The sequence below is a fragment of the Scylla paramamosain genome, chromosome 41 (assembly GCF_035594125.1).
Source record: "Scylla paramamosain isolate STU-SP2022 chromosome 41, ASM3559412v1, whole genome shotgun sequence".
Classification (NCBI taxonomy): domain Eukaryota; kingdom Metazoa; phylum Arthropoda; class Malacostraca; order Decapoda; family Portunidae; genus Scylla; species Scylla paramamosain.
In genome coordinates this window covers 5,806,391-5,825,505 of record NC_087191.1, presented here as the reverse complement: position 1 = coordinate 5,825,505, position 19,115 = coordinate 5,806,391, and the positions used below count along the sequence as shown (strand labels likewise).

Below are 19,115 nucleotides of genomic sequence, written 5' to 3'. Positions count from 1 at the left end.
CCAAACTTGAGAAATTTAGGTTTAAGAAGAAGATAGGAAGAAATTGGTTCTCAAATATAGTGGTAAATGAATGGAATGGACTCAGTAATCACGTTGTTAGTGCTAAGACATTAGGGAGTGTTAGTGATAAGACTTTAGGGAACTTTAAGAGAAGATTAGACGGGTTTATGGATGGGGATGATAGGTGAAAACAGGTAGGTATATTTCATACAGGGAATGCCACGAGTAAGCCTGGTCTATAAGACACAATTTTGCAACATTCTTAATAGTTTAGACACCTTTTACATTCACAATTTTGTCTAAAACGTTTTGCTAATTTTCCCACGTACTCCTGGATTCTAACACTCTTAATAATTTTGTGGGATCTAAACATCAACAAAGAATTTCTCAAAATGCATAATTTGTCAGTTCTGGCATATTTTCTCTTAATCTACAATGTTTCGTGATTGGGATTTTTCATGTGACCAACCTAGCAGAAACCTGGAATGTGGTTATTTTACAGTTGCCTTGTAAACCAAACGATATTATTACCCTGTGCGCCTTTGTCATCTCTAAATATCACCATCTAATTTAACCACTTGTAGCTTACAATTTCATTTATCTATTTATTTTTCTAAAGTTTTACCGATTCCAAAAGTATTTACAAATTTTTGTTCTGGATCATCACCAGTAGTGAAAGACTTTAAGAGGTGTACAGGATTAAAAAGGCTGAGAACCCCTGAAGTAAACCATTTTATTAAGTTGCAGAGGAAGCTATAGAGCTCAATGGATTAAACACAGATTGGACATGTAGATATATTTCACGCAGGAACTGCCACGCATAGGCCTAATGACTTGCTGCAGCTTCCCTTATTTTCCTATATTCTAAATTCTCTATTCTTGTTTTCGTTTATTTATTTAACTTATTTAATTTTCTCAGCTAGCGCGCATGACCACATAGTCCTACCTTATTTCTATTTTACAATGTCTTTTCACTTTCACGTTTTTTATTGACTCTTTATTCTTCCACTTTCCTCTGCTATTCTTTCCATTATCTAAGAAAATTTACACACACGCACATACTAGTGATGTATAGGATATCCGCCCCTGCCTCCCCATCCGCGGAGCATCCGCAGTGAAAATACTATCAGCGTTTTAACACAATAAAAGATCTTCACCAATAAGCGTGAATGAGTGTAATGGAGAGTAAGTAATAAGTGAGAAGCGTGAATGCTAGTCAGCGTGAAGGGTAAAACAAGAGTGAATTATAATATAAAAATAAGTGAAAGAGTGTGTGTGAGACTGAAAGTAAGGACGGGAAATGTGCTAATTAAGTGAGACCGTGAGTGAAAGAGGTCACAAGCATGAGTATGAAAGTTAGCGAAAGATGAAATGTGAGAGTAAGTGAATAAGAACACTCCTGAGGATTGATAAATAGAATGAGACCGAGAATGAGGATGGAATTATTCGTGAAGGTATGTTTGGTGGATCGGGGTATGAAATGGAATCAGCTCACTCCACATACTCGTGTACTTCAGCAGGTCGTCTGAGGTGCGTGTGCGGGTGAGTAAAACACTACACAGAGTGAAGGAATTTACTGTCTCTTCACTCACGAGAAGTACACGTACAAATTATCCAATAATGTGGCCAGCCGAGTGGAGATAAGTGTGCCAGTGCCTCAGTGGTAAACAAGGAGCTCCGCGCCAGACCAGGCGGGGGAGCATGAACCTCGTCACCTCGGGTGAGGCTTCATGAAGCACCGAGGAGTGAAGGATCAAGAGTAGAGTGCAGTGTAATTGACTCGGTAGTAGCGATGGCTCCGAGATGTGCGGTGAACCAGACGAGGCGGTGGGGGTAGGACAAGATGCGAAACTACCCAGGTAACAGCTGGTGCTGTTACTCCCCTTACAGTGACAGAATGAGGAAGGGTGGAGAGTGACTCAGAGGAAGAAAGCAAGGTATCACTCCTTTGTCGCTTTATCTTGAACAGATGATGGGTGCGGAGGTGACAGGGAGGAAGATCTGAGACAAGACGAAAGAGGAAGGGTGAGGAATGAAAAGGGTGAGGAAGGGAAGTATTGTGAAGTAGAAGAAGGAAGGGAACTCGTAACGGGAATAGGAGAATACTTGGAGTAAGGAAGAGTCGAAAGGGTGGAGACTGATAGACAGAAAATAAATGTAAGGAGGAAAGATGAGAGAGAGAGAGAGAGAGAGAGAGAGAGAGAGAGAGAGAGAGAGAGAGAGAGAGAGAGAGAGAGAGAGAGAGAGTGTGTGTGTGTGTGTGTGTGTGTGAAGAATTAGAGCGGAAAGTAGTCGGTAATAAGGATCCCCTTTTCCTTTCCCCTATCTTGCCTTCCCCTATCCTACCCCTTCCCATTTCTACTTCCTCCATCTCATTACCTCTTGTATTTCTCTTCACAAATCACATCTGCTTCTATATTCTTTGAATATATTATACATTTTTTACCTATTTCATATTTTTTTTTCTATTTTTCTCTCATCTCTCTCTCTCTCTCTCTCTCTCTCTCTCTCTCTCTCTCTCTCTCTCTCTCTCTCTCTCTCTCTCTCTCTCTCTCTCTCTCTCTCTCTCTCTTCTGGAGATTTGTGTTTCAGATACGACACATTTTGTATTACAGTGATTTGTAAAGATAATCTGTATCACTTTTCAGAAGATTTCAGAATAATATATAAATCTGATGGACATCTATTTACATTGAACACTTTAAACCTGAATTAAATAACTAATTATCATCATCTCAACTATACTTCTTATAAACTCTGCTCGGAGCTCCTGTTTCTGAGTTAGCAATCAATTTGTGCAAGTCTAGGCGAGACAGCCGGACGACTATGCAGCAGTGTTGGGCTGGTGGCGACACACAAACCACCAGTGCCCGCAGCATCTGTCACCAACACAAAGCGTTTCTTGTAATCGGGCAGATTTAACGAGGCTGCCTTTGCCACCTGCAGCTTGAGAGTCTGGATAGAGTGACGGATTTTCTTGGTCTATTCTAGCCTCCGGTAAGGGTTCTTCTCCTGAGCATCATAAAATGGCTTGGTCGTCTCTGTCAAGTTTGGTAGTCAACGCCGCACATAAGAAAATCCGCCGAGAGCTCTTTTGAGTTGTAGGTGTCGGTACTGTTCTCAAGTCCTTCACTCGTTCACTTATGCGTAACATCCCGTCATCCACAACTGATCCAAAGCATTCCACTCTACGTACACGTAAACGGTGACAGAGACAACCAAGCCACTCTGTGATGCTCAGGATAAGAACCCTTACCAAAGGTTAAAATAAATCAAGTAAAAGCGTCACTCCATCCAGACTCTCAAGCTGCAGGTGACAAAGGCAGCCTCTTTAAATCTGCCCGATTACAAGAAACGCTTTGAGTTGGTGACCGATGCCAGTAATGTGGGGACAGGGGCAATGCTGGCTAACAGAGCAGACAACGGCCTTTTACTTCCGACTGCATTCTTTCACCATACCTTCACCCCCGTTAACCTGTGACAAAAAAAGAGGCTGTTGGCTGTAATAGTGGCAATAAAGAGATTCAGGATATACCTGTGTTCCTCCCAATCTGACATGATCTCAGATCACCGGCCTCTCCGTGGGGCTCTCTCGTCGTACGAGAAGTACGGGACAGAAGGGGGAGATGGATCAATTTTCTCCAGCAATTCGACATCAACCCAATACATAAGGCTGGACTACCCATGTCGATGGCTGACTACTTGTCTAAAGTAGTCGATGACATAGAAGAGGGAGAATTTTCAGTGGGGGCCTGTTACAGGTACATCTCAGTTTGTCCCCACCTTCTGGAATACAACGAAGTTGACGGAAGCGCAGTAGGAGTACAAAGGTATGAACGCGATCATGGAGTCTTTGATGGGAGCCGATAACGAAACAGCTGCCGGAGGAAAACCACATCCCTTCCGTCATTGCTTATGGTTGTCTAATCAGGGGATTCTTGGTTACGTAACCCAGAAAGGGTTACTACCTTAATCGAGTCATACTTTCTCTGACCGCCGTTCTCGCGCTTGGACAAGAAGCGCCGTACTAGATGGCCAAAACAATCCCCCTGAAGGGGGAACGACAGGGTAGTGGGTTAAAACCAGCACTGCTCACACCCACCGTCAGTGAAGACGGCATGAGCGATAAGAAATCTACATACCAGGCTCTCACTCGGTAGGATTCCAGCTGAGGACGCCACCCTTAGAGCAGGCGGTTGGCTACTTTCCACAAGGCCCGCTGCAGTAGGAAAATCATTAGCAAGTGTGACACCGCCTGCGATAGCGCCTCAGGCCTGTGGAACGGACACAGAGGCAATATGCCCATCCCTCCAGCCTGGGGGGATTGACATCGCAAACACGCCGTGTACCCCTGATTAAAGCCATGAACCCACTGGGTTTCTGCCTAGAACTGCACTGTCATGCCCCCAGCGGGCCGTCATCCCGAAAACGCCAGCAAAACTACCGTAGCCCAGGCTAAGTGGGTTCGGCTTGGCACTGGGTCTCGAGAAATCACGCCGACGGCTCCCACCCAAACGGGATAGAGAACCCGAAAAGGCAGGAAGACTCCGGATCAGTGAACCTGTTAAGAGAACCGAAGCCTGGCGGAACCCCATTGCTCTACGAGCGTATGATTAAGGGAAGATGGAATATATGTCCAGCTCCCGCCTCTCGCCCGTCTCGCGGGGCAGCAAGCATTTTAGCCGAGGGACCAAACCCGAACTCAAAGGTTTGTTCCCCCATTACCAGCGAGCGCCACGTGGAAGCAGACTTCCCCTGCAACTAGATCTCAAGGAGGGTTTTCACATCGCATAGGGAGGTGTGGCACACCGTCAAACCTAGCCCCTACAGGAGTCATAATTACTCCCGCCAAAGGATGTGTTTCGTGAAAGTCTCTCCCCAAATAAGGATGTCATCGAGGTAACACAGGGTATCAGCATAGTCACATTCCCCGCGAATAGTGAACATCATATGCTGAAATGAAGAATAACCCTTTAAGGCCTAACGGCGTTCTTCCCGCCAATTCGTAATGCCCGCAGAGCACAACGGAAACATACACTGCACTGTCCTCTTCGTCCATTGGCAACTGGTGGCATCCCGCCTTAGCACCCAGAATGGAGAAGTAACGAGGGGTTCCGAGTCTGCCAAGTAAGCCCTCGATGACAGGGAGAAGATGCAACGTGACGGAGCTGGATACCTTGTTCAGTTTTCTGTAATCTATTGTAAGGCGCAGACTGCCATCTTGACGGCGGGCGCAAACTGTAGGTGCAGCCCAAGGGCTACACGACTTTCTGATGACATTCATCTCTTGAAATTTCCTTATCTCCTCTCCCCATACTTCGGTTTCAGCCAACGGAGACAGCCTTCGCGGCCGTGACGCAAGGGGTGACGCCTGAGGGGCTAAGGGCCGCACAGCGTGCTCCACGCCCACCCTCACTAAGGGTAGAGTACTCCCGGTGTAGAAGACAGCTTGGAATTTCTGAAGTTAACATTAACAGGCTTTCCCTTTGCTGGCTGATCAATTCGTCACCAATCACCATCTCGGTGAGAGGTACACTAGTTCCGGTTTATATCTTGCTTAAAACCTCCCCCTTGTGCAGAATTTGTGTATTCGCAGTGTTCACCACACTTAAGGGGTGGGTTGTACGATCCGGACCTGATTTTTCTTTTTTTTTTAGCATATTTTTCCCCGCTTATTTTAATATATGTAACTTGTTTTATATCTTTCCTCCTTATGTAATGAGGTCTTCCGTCATGAAGTTACACGGTTTCGCCAGCCAGCCTTTTCCCATATTTTTTTTCACCGTTTTTCATTAGCTTCTTATGATATTCTACAATTCCCTCGCTGCGTACAACATTCGGGAGCACGAAATTTAAGGGTAACTTTTTCTTAAATTTATATACGAAAAATTAAATTATATAATTATTATTTTTCTTAAATCCAGCAAATAATGTATCTGCATCAGATATCTTTTGCATGATTATTTTTCTTATTTTAAACAGTTAGACACTTGTTTTTATTTAAAAAAAAATGTCGAAATATAATGAAAATTGTTTTTAATCTCCTTCCCCCTTCACTGGTAATTAAGCGTGGAATCATGAATCGCTTTAGGCCTATGTACAAAACCAATCGAAGTAACTAAATGAAACTATGTCTGCTTTTTCAACATATTCTGATGAATATACATCATGTGAATTTCAAGTCTTTAGCTGCAATAAGTGAATTATAATCACCTCTCAAACTTTATGATGTATTAATATCTCAAAATGGCGGATTTTGGTGTATAAAGATGATCTCCTCCGCTGTTATTCCTGTTACTCGTATATGGGCTGTTGCAGCTTATGAAGCTGTGAGAGGAGAACAAAGTCTGGTATCGAAATTTTTGCTTGGAGTTGATTTTGATTTTTGACAAATATTTGAAAGTCACTTTTTTTCTTACTTTTTATCGAACAAGATATATATATATATATATATATATATATATATATATATATATATATATATATATATATATATATATATATATATATATATATATATATATATATATATATATATATATTTATTATCGCACAAGAAAAAACGATAGCAGACATTGTTCTCCTATCCTTCCTGATTAAAATGCTTTTTAAATGAAAGAAATTGGTCAAGAAGTAAGAAAGTAGATGAGTCGAATACAGGCAATTTAACATGGGATTAACGATCCTACAACCCTCCCATAAGTAAACTCACCCGGCCTATAATACAGGAACGAGCGGGTACTACAGCTGCTCCCCAGGAGTGTAGTGGTTCTACCAAGTACGATTGAGATGGAACGAGTCCCGATGCAATATAGCTTACCATCTCCTCTGTTCTGGGAGAGATAGTGACGTCACATTTCAACTTCACGATGACAACCGCTGTTGCGGCCTTAGCTCGTCCATTCTTGCTCACTAACGCTAATGACGATGGAACTAAGGGCACTGACTTCACTGGCGAAAGCGGAACTTAATTACATTAAAATCTAACGTAAAGCCACCAACTCTAATCCAAAAGTCCACAACCAGAATCACACCTGTAACTAATCCAGACACAACTATAAACCTATAGCCTTTCCTGTACACTCCTCGAATTTCGACACCCAAAAACACTTGGCGAACGATAGGCAATAAATAACTCATTGGAGACGCTGTGTGTTGTTACGTGACACGGTACTGCATTTGCTTTGCGCTGAGGGCACACGCACTCACCAACGAATAATTACTGCCACTGTCCACAAGTGCTTGCACGGGCTTCTGCTATAGGTAAACTTCCACGTAATTAAGGATGCGAGACATGAGATTATCCACTTCCTCCACTTGGTGTTTCGCGTGGCGTTCCCACGTCGTCGCATGCACTATGGACACAACCGTTTGCTAAGGGGTCTGAACGGCCCGGAGTCCCGAGCGCGTCGCCAGTCACGTGGATGCGTAACGGGCACTACTGAAAATCTTGTCTGGAAGACCGTGGCTTCCATCCAGGGTTCTCATGTAGCCTCTCGAAGCATGAACGCCAGCCTCCACGGTGTTTTCTGAAACAGTAGTAACACTCGGTACGGTACGGTACTGCTGGTGCTCTGTCCTGTTGCCGATCCTCGGTATCCTCGGAGAGGGGGCGCTCCTGAGATGGGCAGGAGGGGCGGTTTGGAGAATTCCTGCTGTCAGCATTGGTGGTTCTTGTGTCGCCACAACTGCTGCATAGTCGTCCGGCTGTCTAGCCCAAACTTGCGCCGTGCTTCCCCTTCCTGGTGCCACCCTCATCTAGCCTGTTGCGAAAGTTGCGTTTTTCGTTGACAGGACAGACTCCGCCATCATCAGCAAAGCAGCGTACCCCTTAGCGATTTCATCATCCTCCATCCACTTTTCCTTAATTATGTGCAGCCTCACTTCTTTGTCCCAAATCCTAACCAGGAAACGTCATACGACTCGCTAGGGCACAATATCTACCGGTACCTTAGCGAATGCTTGTCCAGCCAGCTACTTTAGATGTGTCATAGTCACTATCAGTCCTTCGCCAGGCAGCTGGCTGGCTTCCTCGAAATGCAAGATTCTAATTTCGGTAGCGTCGACCATGATGAACCTCGAAGACAGGTGTTCCAATATCCTGGTGTCGTCCTTCACCCATTCTGCATCCAGCTGTGCTTGTTGTTCCACTTACGCAGCCGAAAGGCCACGTCATTGCAGACGCAGCATGACAACACGGTAGTCTGGCTTACTCCACGTGTCCACCCCTCGCATATATATATATATATATATATATATATATATATATATATATATATATATATATATATATATATATATATATATATATATATATATATATATATATATATATATATATATATATTGTCACGATCGTACGATCCCGGTTATCTTTCCAAGAAAGTGGACGTTACACTGATCCCGGAAAGTTTTAAAGCTCTGGATTTTTAAAGGCTTCGAGTGCCTACCCGACCTATCCGAAATCGCCAAAATTACACCCTCTCATTCTCCTTTACCTTGACCCAGCACACATGGGATCACCTCTAATACCAGATCGATGTTGGGGGAGTAGAAAACACGATTATTCTATGTTACAAGCACATATATTAATACTAATAATAATTCACAAACAACATGAGGTAGTACACGTTACTACATGACGTTCTCGTCACTTCACACAACACCAGAACCCGTTTACACCTCCACCAGTCACAGAAATATTTCCCCTCAACCGCAGGAATTTACTCAGACGCCATTACCGCGTCCCCAGACAATAATTCCCGTATTTCACCTCCTCAAGCTTTGCAGGAGATTACCACCATCACCAAAGATTACCCATAACACAATAACATTATCCCCAAAATCACCAATACACCACAACACCAGTTTCTAAGGTCAACACCACAACCTCCACTCACAAAATGGCTGCCAGTTTGACCTATGACCCTTTCGAACAGCGTCACTGGCACAACTCAACAACCGAATTTCAGCGGACAAGAGCTCTTGGTACCACAAAAGAGTCACTAACCTAATCCTCGATATCAAGGTTATATCGCTACACCACTAATACCTCCACAAACTCACTCCATCACCAATCCACACCAAGATTCTTCCCTGAGAGACGCCTCCCCACCGTTCTTCCTCAACTTCCTAAGGCGCTCTGCCTTCCCCTCCTTGGAATGTGTTGTTGCCCACTCAAGCTCCCCTCGTTTCAACATAATTCCACCTCAACTATACTTCCTCCCTTATACATACAAAGATAGACAACTTAAATTATGAAGAGAATAATACTACATGATATAAAAAGAGTAAATAAGCCTTACACTACTTATAACCAATAATAAGGATAATGTCCGAAAGGCAGGTAACCGAAACACGGGGGACACTAAGAAAACGTGATCCCATTCCAGGTAAACTCGGCCAACAACATGACAATAAATATATATATATATATATATATATATATATATATATATATATATATATATATATATATATATATATATATATATATATATATATATATATATATATATATATATATATGAGGAGGCAGTAGACACCTGCCAAATCGATAATTACTCACAGTGAGATCTAAAGCACTGTTCAGCAGGTGCTGTGAACTTATCATTAAACCCAGCTGTGACATCACTGAACGTTTCCCTCTGTGTCTCACAACACAAGGGGGCAGTCACAGCCTGCCCTCTAAAGACAACTCTCTTCCTCCACACAAAACTACAAGCACCTAATAACACCCACACCCTTCACTCAAAAATTTTAAAATCATCATGACAACTCCTACACCAGCCTCGGAGTCCCCATCTGGGTAGGGGACCATAAATGTCCCCAGGTCGGACTACCTTTCTGTCGACGACCCTAAGTGTCTTGACACCCCATGCAACTTCATGCAACATTCGCGGTCTAAGATCTAATTTTCAATCTGTAGAACACCACCTCTCCTCTTCTAAACCTCATCTTCTTTTCCTCATTGAAACTCAGGTCTCTAAGGCAACTGACAGTAGCCCCTTTTCTGTTCCCTCCTACTTTCTCCATCCTCATTTTCGATCCAAAGCTGGATGCTGCGTTTATGTGCGCAATGACTTAACTGCTCTCGTGCCCCTGTTCTTGAATCTTCAGAGTTTTCCACCATCTGGCTAGGACTACAGAGTCACTCTCAAACTAAATTTGTCTCTGCTGTATACCTCTCACCTAACTCCTCTGACTATAAGAAATTCTTTGACTACTTAACTTCCAAAGTGGAGCACATTCTGACCCTCATCCATTTTGCAGAGATCTCCATTCTTGGAGACTTCAATGTTCACCACCAGCTTTTGCTTTCCTCTCCCTTCACTGACCATCCTGGTGAACTAGCCTACAACTTTGCTATCCTCCATGACCTAGAGCAATTGGTGCAACACCCTACTCGTATTCCTGACCGTCTTAGAGATACGCCCAACATTCTTGACCTCTAATCCTTCTGCTTATGCTGTCACCCTCTCTTCTCCATTGGGCATTCTTGACCTTTAATCCTTCTGCTTATGCTGTCACCTTCTCTTCTCCGTTGGGATCCTCCGATCACAATCTCATATCTGTATCTTGTCCTATCGTTCCAATCCCTCCTCAGGATCTCCCTAAGCGAAGGTGCCTGTTAGGCACCTTCGCTTAGGGGGCACCTTAGCAGCTGTGGGGTGGCGGGGGGGGTGAGAAAAACTGGCGGAGACGTCTCAGAATGCCTAACTTCATAGTAGCTGTTTTAGCTAGAGATGAGATGTGAAGTTTCCAGTTCAGATTATAAGTAAAGGACAGACCGAGGATGTTCAGTGTAGAAGAGGGGGACAGTTGAGTGTCATTGAAGAAGAGAGAGGCAGTTCAGATTATAAGTAAAGGACAGACCGAGGATGTTCAGTGTAGAAGAGGGGGACAGTTGAGTGTCATTGAAGAAGAGGGGATAGTTGTCTGGAAGGTTGTGTCGAGTTGATAGATGGAGGAATTGAGTTTTTCAGGCAATGAACAATACCAAGTTTGCTCTGCCCCAATCAGAAATTTTAGAAGGATCAGAAGTCAAGCGTTCTGTGGCTTCCCAGCGTGAAATGTTTAGCTCCTGAAGGGTTGGACGTCTATGAAAAGACGTGGAAAAGTGCAGGGTGGTATCATCAGCGTAGGAGTGGATATGACAAGAAGTTTGGTTTAGAAGATCATTAATGAATAATAAGAAGAGAGTGGGTGACACAACAGAACCCTGAGGAACACCACTGTTAATAGATTTAGGAGAAGAACAGTGACCGTCTACCACAGCAGCATTAGAATGGTCAGAAAGGAAACTTGAGATGAAGTTAGAGAGAGAAGGACTGAAGCCATAGGAGGGTAGTTTGGAAAATCAAAGCTTTGTGGCAGACTCTATCAAAAGCTTTTGATATGTCTAAGGCAACAGCAAAAGTTTCACCAAAATCTCTAAAAGATGACCAAGACTCAGTAAGGAAAGCCTGAATATCACCAGTAGAGCGGCTTTGACGGAACCCATACTGGCGATCAGATAGAAGGTTGTGAAGTGATAGATATTTAAGAATCTTCCTGTTTAGGATAGATTCAAAAACTTTAGATAGGCAGGGAATTAAAGCAATAGGACGTTAGTTTTGAGGGATTAGAACGGTCACTCTTTTTAGGAACAGGTTTATTGTAGGTAAACTTCCAGCAAGAAGGAAAGATAGATGTTGAGAGACAGAGCTGAGAGAGTTTGACGAGGCAAGGTGCAAGCACGGAGGCACAGTTTTGGAGAACAATAGGAGGTACCCCATCAGGTCCATAAGCCTTCCGAGGGTTAAGGCCAGCGAGGGCATGGAAAACATCATTGCGAAGAATTTTAATAGGTAGTATTAAGTAGTCAGAGGGTGGAGGAGAGGGAGGAACAAGCCAAGAATTGTCCAAGGTAGAGTTTTTAGCAAAGATCTGAGCGAAGAGTTCAGCTTTAGAAATAGATGTGATAGCAGTGGTGCCATCTGGTTGAAATAGAGGAGGGAAAGAAGAAGAAGCAAACTTATTGGAGATATTTTTGGCTAGGTGCCAGAAGTCACGAGGGGAGTTAGATCTTGAAAGGTTTTGACACCTTCTGTTAATGAAGGAGTTTTTGGCTAGTTGGAGAACAGACTTGGCATGGTTCCGGGCAGAAATATAAAGTGCATGAGATTCTGGTGATGGAAGGCTTAAGTACCTTTTCTGGGCCACCTCTCTATCATGTATAGCACGAGAACAAGCTGTGTTAAACCGATTTTTAGAAGGTTTAGGTCGAGAAAAATAGTGAGGAATGTACGCCTCCATGCCAGACAATATCACCTCTGTTATGCGCTCAGCACACAAAGACGGGTTCCTGACACGGAAGCAGTAGTCATTCCATGGAAAATCAGGAAAAAAAATGTGTGTCAATATATAATTAATTTTATCGTATCTTGCTTTACCACATTTTATGTTGTACTGTAAATGTAAGAAAAAAGCCACTCTATTAGTAGAAATAAAGTTATATGAATTCTCTCTCTCTCTCTCTCTCTCTCTCTTTCTCTCTCTCTCTCTCTCTCTCTCTCTCTCTCTCTCTCTCTCTCTCTCTCTCTCTCTCTCTCTCTCTCTCTCTCTCTCTCTCTCTCCATACCTTTCAATGGATAGGGTAACAATTAGCGCCGCCATTCCAGTCAGACTATACATCGACACCAAATCAATTGTTATATTTATTTATATTTGTTTATTTAGATTATATATATATATATATATATATATATATATATATATATATATATATATATATATATATATATATATATATATATATATATATATATATATATATATATATATATATATATATATATATTTTTTTTTTTTTCTTTTTTTTTTTCTTTATATTTCTTAATATTATTTTTATTTATGAAATCAGGTTATCTAATTAGAAAAAAAAACATATTTAGAATCGTTTAAAAAGGGTATTCTTTTTTTGTGTGTGTGATAAACAGTGAGCAATTGCACGCATACTTCAATTATGTTCCCATACTTAGAAACTATTCTTAATATTCTTTCATCTGCTTTTCTGTATTTTAATAATTCGATTTGAGATTCATGCTTAGCTGAAAGTTTCTCGAAATGTTCATCCTGTCCTTTTTGGATTCGTTCAAGAGCATGGACTCGATGCATTCAACATGGTTATTGGTTGCAGCATGGTTAATTGTTCTGTCTTCTTCTAAAGTTTCTTGTTACATGTTTCACATCTCTGTGGGAAACGATGATTGTCTTCTACTAGTTTGTGTCCGGTGTGGACGACCAACGTAATTGTCTTCAAACCAATTTAAAAGCAGAACCAATTCATCAAGCAAGGCCGTTGCAAGAGAATCCACGCGACGGTTAATGCCATCATCTGGTACAAAGGAAAGTGACGTTACCATTTTAACATGTAAAACAAAGTCGAGATTACTATTATATGAACCCATGAGACCCATACTTTTCATCTGTTTTAGTAAAATTTGCGAGAAATGGAACAGGCAGCCTCTGATTTCTGCATCGCGAAAGCAGTCATTGATGGTTGCAAAAGCTGCATATTCATAATCACAGTTTATGGCACTGCGTCGTGCATCTGGCATCATCTCCTTAATAGTTTCAGTCATTCTGATATAAGTTATATTTTGCTTATTCTTTAAGAGTGCAAACAGTAGAGGGTGCACGGCCGCATGTTTCTTGATTATAACGCCATACACTTGATAAAATAAATGAGGAGTCATCGCAAATGTTCCATCGACATACCAAATGCTTCAAGTTGCTCTATGTCCCAACCAACTCTCTCTTCCAAAAATAATAATTCTATCGTGGCCCGTTCCTTGATTCATCAAACAAAATTTTGTCTTTTTTTTCGGATATGGGCTTATATATTTTGTATTCGTGAGGTTTTCATGAATTTGATTGACTTCATCCCGTTTTCACTCAATGATTTTACGCATTGGTTGCCTATTTGGTCAATGTGTAATGCTAGCATAAGCGCTGGCTAGCACTTGTTAATAATAATGCTTGGAGGTTCACACGTCTTCTCGCCCCGATGTCTTGCATCTGTTTTTGCCTTCTCTGCCTGAACTTCAACTGCAGATAGGGATGGGTATGTTCGTTAATTCTCTTAATTACTGTTGTGGCTTTATATCTTCCATCTCCATGCCATCGCCAAAACTTAACATCATTCTGTGTCTTGCTTACTTTATCAAATCGATATAGATATCTTTCATGATAGAATTTCACTCTTCCTCTCTTGCTTTGCACTGGTTGCGAGATGGGTTAAAGTTTGAAATTTTGAGCCATTGCCAGGTTTTCACTAGAGGAAAAGAGGGGTGAGTTGTTTAGTATTTTGTTGAGCAGTTGTTTAATAGTTTATTATGCTATATAGTAAATGAGATAATTTTGAATATCCACAAAGATGGTAATGATATCCTTAATATGTAAACATAGATGCTTTAACTGATCTGTTCTACCAAGGCATCCTAATTATGGTGTCGTTAATGGGGAAACCGTTTGTACCTTGTTTCCTGTCACCCCTCCTCATCCTTGCATCCAACGGCTATGCAACAAAGGCACCTATTATGGTTAATGAAAAGCACACATGCGCTGTATAGTCTGGTGCTGAATAGTTTGGCGCTGAATTGGGCTGGCGCTGAAGCAGCGGCGCTGAATCGGCGGCGCTGAACTAGGACATCCGCCTTTCAATAACGTGATATTTGTTTGATGTAAAAAGACACGCACAGTAATATAAAAGTCACCCAAAGCAGGATAGCTCAACAAATGGCCTCAATTCCAATTATGAATCATCTATTGTTCTATCACCACAATTTGCCATTAGTTACCCAACTTCTCGGTCATGTCCATTATTATTATTTATAAAGTTAACATAAGCTTTGCACACAAGGAACAGAACAGGAAAAGAAGTGTTTAAAAAGGAAAAATCTGTGATGTGAGGCTTACTGAGGACTGGCATATGAAATCGTTGTAATATATTTGTTAAATGCGGATGTATTTTTTTCATTGATATTGTTTCTTTACTGATTATATTAAAATAAAATTTGTATTAATAATAATAATGATAATAATAATAATAATAATAATAATAATAATAATAATAATAATAATAATAATAATATTATTATTATTATTATTATTATTATTATTATTATTATTATTATTATTATTATTATTATTATTATTATTATTATTATTATCATCATTATTATTATAATTATTATTATTATTATTATTATCATTATTATTATCATCATCATCAATCATCATCATCATCATCATCATCATCATCATCATATTTCTCCATTTAGTGTTTATTATTTTCATTATTATCATTATTATCATTATAATCATTATTTAATTTAATATACGGTTTTCCTATTATTATTCTTTGAGTATAGGCAAAATGTGAATTAAATAATCATGACATTTAACTCCACTACCTCACCTGCAGAACAGATAACTGTTTCTTTTCAGGACGTGTACAACCTTATCAGGCCATCACATCATGAAGGATTCCGAAAACTTAACAACTTCAAACAAAGTACATAGATTCATCTTTGTTTGAACTTTCCAAAATCCTAAATGTCCACCGTCTTCTAGGAATACATTTCGTTAGACAAAGAGAAATAATAATGGCGTGGAAGTTTGGCATCCTGAACTAAATAAAACTGTGCAAAGAAAAGGCAATGAGAACAAAAACATAAATGCGTATTAATGATCTCAAGCGCTTCATCAGAAACACTCTCAAGTTGACATCATCAGGGTCGGATCTAAAATATCTTGTCTTACCAGTTCTTCGAACTGTCTTTTTTTAGCCTCTGTCTCATCGCCGCAGTGCTGCATTTCTTGGTATCTTCTACTGCTATTTTCACGCTAATTGCTATTATTATTATTATTATTATTTTTTTTTATCTTGCTAACTGCATACCTTTCCTTCTCCCATGGCCTCGTTGCACAAGATTTCCTGCTTTCTCTCACCCCTATTCTGTCCATCTCTCTAATGCAAGAGCTAACCAGTATTTGCAATCTTTTATTCTTTTCCGGTAAACTTTGGAACTCCCTGCCTGCTTCTTTATTTCCTCCTTTCATTGAGTTGAACTCTTGCAAGAGGGAGGTTTCAACAAACTTATTCTCCACTTTTGGATGAAATTTTTTCCTTTCTTTTGAGACTGTCATCTCAGCGGGCCAGTGCCCCCTCTGACATAAGAAAAAATAAATAATAAATAATAATAATAAATAAATCATCACCAGGTCATTATGGAAAGAAACCTCAACAGCACCAACGTAATATATTAAAGAAAATTAGCAGACAGAAATCTCTGACTTGTAAGCAGATCATAGTAGCGAATCAATCACAGAAGACACAACTCCTCTAGCAGTGTAGATCCTGCTAGCACGCCCTCTCCTTCCACATGATGAATCACATGTACACCAGGTAAATGACCAAAAGAAATTTATTGACTAACATTGCAGTAGAGTAAAGGATGAAGGCTGAAGTGATGGATGCAAGTGATGAAAAGTACGTTTGAAGAATCTAACTTACAGGGTACAAAAAAAATAAGCAGATAAACAAAATAAATAAGTTGATTGAAATGATTGATAAAAGAACGATTTTGGAGAGGGGGAGAAAAAAAAAAACATGAACAAAAAAAATCGGGGATGAAGGAAAAGGAGTAGATTATAATATATGAGTAATTGGAACAATGAACGAAGAAAAGGAGAATGCAAATGATTTGGAAACCAAATGCAGAGTAGGTCTTGAAAGGATGTAAAAAATCACAGAGTTGGTATAAAAAGAACAGAGTTAAGAAATTGAGGGGTGTTTTTTTTTTTCAAGTGAGGATGCCAGATGGAAAATGCCACCAAGAAAGTTTGTACTACATTCATTTATTTGTTTATTCCTTTATTATTATTATTATTATTATTTATTTTATTATTTTTTTTTTCAAACGCTCGGTATCCCTAAAACTATCAAGTCTCCTAACGAAGGATTTTGGATTTGACATTTGCGAACAGTTACCCCGAGTGGATGTCCTTCCTATCCTCAGACTGCGGGCAGAATTCAAACTCGTGCGCCTGAGAATCTCTCGGTCCCCAAAAGGCACAGAGGTCATATTGTACATAGGTGACCCTTTGTACTGCATTAACTGACCTTGAGAAAAAGTATGACGTAACTGCTTAGATAGGAATGTGTGATGTATTAAGGGTTTACGATGTGAGTTTATTGAAATGGGAGAAAGGTTTTTACAAGGATGGAAAAAAAAAACATATATCAGAAAATGTAAATAGTGAAACAAGTGAAAATTCCAGGATACAAGATGTCACACAAAAATTTATGATATTCTCTTGACTGCTCAACATAAAGATTGTGTAATAAGAGAGATGAAAGCAGAGGTTCAAGATATTGGATTAAAAATGTGCGTTAATGGTGGTAAATGGTTCCTGAATACTATGCAATTATAAAAACATAAGAAAATAAAGGAAGCTGCAGGAAGACGTCAGGTCTACACGTGGCAGTCCCTGCAAGGGCAACTTCTAATTATTATTATGTTTTTCTAAAGAGTCTGTATGTATCACTTATATAAGAATATTTAGTGTGCAAATAGGGATCTCACCATGTGAAGCATATCTTAGAATAATCTAAAAAAATAGTGATATTTTTTTTTATATATTAATCGAGTAAGAGGAAAATAACTTATAATTTACTACCTGATATCAAATACTGCTACATCACTTCGCGATTAAGACATCGACTTCAAAAGTGTGATGCTTGTGTACGTTGTATCTCATTTGTGGTCACAAATCTGATGACATCCTTAACCTTTCTACTGCCTTAGTTATCCTTCATTAAGATTCCTACCACAGTAAAATTTGGAGAGAAAATTTTTTTTTTTCTTAAAAGAAGGAAATACTTACGAGATGTTAGCACGAAAATAACGCCCAAGAAGTCATAGGTATTGAAATGAAAGATTTTGTTTAGCAGTGAAAGAGATAAAGAGTGAAGGAAGTCTTGTTCTGGGATGTGTATCTCTTTGCACATCAACTAATCTCTGAAGTCTTTGGCGTCGTCGCTTCGTCACGTTCCATGTCTGCTTGTAAAAGTTTGCTGACATTCCGCTCATGCAGTATTACAGCTGCCAACAAGGCTTCTCATTACGACCAGATCTCTTCGTGTCCCTGTTTTTGACTTCACCTAGTTTTGTTTGAAATTCTTCTGTACCAAGAAATTGTTCCCTTAACGAGGTTCGTGTCGGTGTACAGGAAGAGTCGTGCCCTGCACCGCTGGTGCTAGCAATGTGGCGAGTCGCTGTGTACACTTAATGCTATAATTGCCATGCTCGTTAAAACCCAGCGTTACAACACCGTCACGTATAACATGACACTGATGAACTGGTCTCATTATACGTATACAGTAACATTGTACACAACATGCTTTGAAATTACAATCTATCTTAAAGAAAAAGAATTGAAGTTGGACCCCACACTTATTTGTTCGTTTGTTTATTTATTTATTTATTTATTTATAATTTTCTATGCAGCATGGACATGGGGTTAGAGGGATAGTACTCTAAGTGTCTCTGAAAGTCCTTTAGATCGGTTGAGTTCTCTTACTGTACTGGACTGCCTCGTCAAGCACTAAACCAATGAGACTGATATTTGGCTTGGCATTCTTGTATACAAGGAGGAACAGCCAAAGTTACGGAGTTGTCGAATAAAATTACAAGAAAAGAGAATGAGTTTGTTTAGTCATAAAAAAAAAGTTATGTCGCCATGAGAATAGTAAAAATGGCAGTAAATGGGAAATAAAAAGCCAGGCCAAAGAAGAGATGGAAAAAGTGCATAGAAGAGGACTTGAAAGGGATGTTTGAGTGGAAAGGTGACAGAGAAGACTAGTAAGGAAGACCAACCCCATATGAACAATGGAGAGACTGAAGAAGATGATTCTTGCATCCGCTAAATGTTTTCCTCACAGGTGTACTTCCCTGCTAAAATTTTATCGATCCATCATGTATTAACCAATCATAATCATGTGGCTGATGTAAGACTGCGAATTTGAGATGGTGTCATTTAAGAAGACTGTGATTTATATCACAAGG

The 19,115-nt window shown here is 40.3% G+C and overlaps 1 protein-coding gene across 4 annotated transcripts in view; it reads left to right on the top strand.

The window, feature by feature from the left end:
• LOC135092865 (antimicrobial protein 1) overlaps nt 1–19,115 on the top strand; it is a 70,856-nt gene that overhangs the window by 37,045 nt on the left and 14,696 nt on the right. The window lies entirely within an intron of this gene.